Source organism: Wolffia australiana, chromosome 13 (assembly GCF_029677425.1).
Source record: "Wolffia australiana isolate 7733 chromosome 13, ASM2967742v1".
In the NCBI taxonomy this organism is placed as follows: Eukaryota; Viridiplantae; Streptophyta; class Magnoliopsida; order Alismatales; family Araceae; genus Wolffia; species Wolffia australiana.
This window is the reverse complement of record NC_135847.1, coordinates 15,191,536-15,195,025: the sequence shown is the minus strand read 5'-3', so window position 1 is coordinate 15,195,025 and position 3,490 is coordinate 15,191,536.

The following is a 3,490-nucleotide window of genomic DNA, read 5'->3' as shown; positions in this document are numbered from 1 at the left end:
AATATATAAATGAGTCTGCGAGAATACCTGCCACCAAATACCAAAAGTGAATGTTCAAAGAAGTTGATGAATATGACTCAATCGTTACTCTATTAAAAAGTTAAATAAATTCTAATTACGCATTTTACAAGCCATCAGAGCGGAAGCATTCTTATTAATTGAGTTTGAAATAAGATTTTGCAATACAATGCAGCAGTCTTAAGCATAAGGCAGTTTATACTTATAGTTACATTTTAAATTATTCTTTTTATAATTGATTATAGAGCTCATAATCAGTTAATAAGAATGCTTTTTTGTTGAAACTATAATTTCATCATTGGTTTACGAGTGCGAGTGATAATTCCTCGATATAGATAAAGATATAAATTTTCATGAAATAAATCAAGACAGCTTTTAATTGGTGTTTGGAACTCAATTGCGGGAAGCACAGTTTAAGTTGTGGAAGAAAAGCAATATTCAGCCCTTAGGAGTAGTCACTACAAAGTTTGTGCGACCTCCTTTCTTTTTATTTGAAGTTTCTCTTAACTCTCTCCATAAAAATACTATCCAGCATACTTTATATATTTAGTATTTCAATGGTACAAAAATTGTAAACAAATTCAATATGTGCCCCAAACTACTTCAAATATTACCTACCACATTGGTTTGCCACTACCAGCCACCACTATCCGCTGCTCAATAGGCCCACTGCATCCACAAGTAGTGGCGGACCTGTTGTATGGCCACTCCAAACAGTCGACATCTGTGGGATCTTTGATTCGACTCCATCAACTTGCTTGATTACCAAATCAACTATCTAACCAGTTTGACTGAGACAAAGCATAATTCAAACCAAAATGATTTTTATTTAGTTTAAAATATTTCTTCACTATAAAATTTAATTTTTTTGGAAGATTCAAAAAGTTTTTTAAAAAATATTACTAAAAAGAACTTTGGATTAGCTCACACTAAATAATAAAAAATATTTTCCTTTGTTTAAAGTGTTATTCACTAACCGTTTTTGATTTAATTGAATTTCATTGGTTCAATTTATCCCCAATGTGAAAAATAGTTTGAAATATATTTAATTATAAGTTTCTCTCTATGCAGCTGACCCCATGGGAATATAATTTAATCATTGTTCTATGATTTAGAAAAAGTTTCCAGAGTCGAACAACGATAACAGACTCCATGAAATTGATCAAGCTAGCTTTTATTTTGTTTGGAACTTATTTATTGGAAACATGACTTAAATTATTAGGGAAGTCCCAAGAAACATGGCTTAAGTTTGTGCTACCTCCTTTTTTTATTTGAAGTTTGCTCCAATTTTATCCAAAGTAATATTATCAAGCATATTTTATAAGCCAAGTATTTGAATGCTACATATAATAACAGAAAGAGATATGTTTTCCGAGCCACATCACTTTTAAGGTACCTCGGATTATTGTGGCTCACCACCACCAGCAACCACCATCTGCCACTCATTGATCTGACTAAGTAAACTTGGTCAACTACCAAGTAAAGTAAGCCTTACCAATTTGACCAAGACACACCTTAACCTCGAAGAAAAGTCATTTTCATTTATTTAATAATCTGTTTGTATTTAAAATTTTTTTAAATATCTACAAGATTCACCAAAAGTAGCATTCAAATACTTGGCTAAATCAATTTTAAACATATTCTCAAAACCAATGAATTTTAGTTGAGTCTAAAGAAAAATAATCATTTCCTCTTTTTAGAGTATGATTCTCCAGTTGTCTTTCATTTCATCCTAAAAACTAGCTCTCCATCAAAAGAATATAAATATAACCGAAACAATATTCTGGAATATATTTACCTAAAATTTAGTCTCTCAGTATCTGCTCATTCTATAATTCGCCTCAACATACCCAATACATACTAAGAAAATTATAAATATTTTTGGATCAATTGCAAAAATTACATTTAACTGAGTTTCTGGTTCACAAAAAGGTATCTAAAATGTCTCTTTCCTAGCTCAGCATTTAGGCTCACATATTTATTGTAAAATAGATTATGCTATCAACATCCACCTATCAATATGTCTTTCTATGACTTATCTATCCTAATCAACCCAAATATTTAGCCCCTACGGTCTACATTTATACTTATATCCACAAAAATATTTATATCATGGCTTAAATTTATTTGTTCTCTAAAATACTAGCGACAGACCATTTATATAACAACCATTTCTCTTTTTTTCATCGCATACGTGATTCCTTATCAGAAAGAGGAGGGACACAAATTGAGAAGAGGACAGTATAATGGAAGAAAGAGAGTAAGAGTTAGAAGATAAATAAGAGATAGAGGAGAAGGAAGAGCAATGGAAAAGAGAAATGGTGGAAAAGAAAAACGGGGAAGTGAGACGAGGGGGGACATAATTGGAGAGAGAAATTAGGATAATAATGGACACAGTTGAGTACTTAAAAATAAATTTGATAAAAAATGGTAAAGGGAAGAAGGTTCATAAAGCCTACAAAGAGAATATATGATGGGTAGAAGGGAGAGAAAAGTATTAAACAGGATAAACGATTTCTTAAACAATCAGACGCATCAGTGTGCATCTCTGTACGAAGAGAGAGTGGAGGAGAGAAAGACAGAGAGAGAGAGAGAGAGAAAGTGATATAATCGTACGTAGAACTTATGAGGATAGGATGACTCCTTTGCAGGGATCGATCCCTTGAACAAGACAACAATAAGGCCGTGGGTAGTCGATGGCGGGAAGACCGTGAAGTCACGCTGACCTTCTGGTTGTCGACGATGACCGACTAGAGACCTCACAGAATCCAACTAAAGATAGCACTAGTGATTCACGCTGGGAAGAGGAGGATCATACCTGAGCCCAGAGTTGATAGCTTCCGCAGGAGAAAACTGAGCTTATGAGGCACCGCCAAGTCCAGAAAAGAAGGGGGGGGGGCGGAGAGAGAGGCAGAAATCGCTAGGTTAGAAGCGAGGGTTGATAGAAGAAGAAAATAGAAGCATTCCACCAATTGTTCATCAGTTCATGCTCGTTTCAGTGGCTATTTAAAAGAAAATACAGACGTCGCAACAGTTTTAGACCATAAATAAGCATGGGTCTTACCTATCAGTAAGGCCCCGCGTGGAAATTTACTCCATCTGGCGGAGAACGTATGCAATATGTTAGGAAGAGAGACAAAGAAGTAGAGAGAGATAGGTAGAGAGAGGGTGTGTTAGAAAGCCACAAATAGAGTCCACGAGAAAAACATAGACGAAGTGAAAGAGATAAGGAGAAAGAAAAAAAAATGGGAGAAAGAGAGACGCATAAAAAGATGCAGAGAGAAAGAGAGAGAATGAGCGAGAAAGAGCGAGAGAGAGAGAGAGACCTAAAGTCAGAAAGAGAGAGCTTTAGAAAGACAAAAAGAGAGTGCAGGAGAACGACAAAGGCGAATAGAAAGAGATAAGGAGAAAGATAAAGACCGAAGAAAGAGAGATGGAGAAAAAGATACAGAGAGAAATAGAGAGAGAGAGA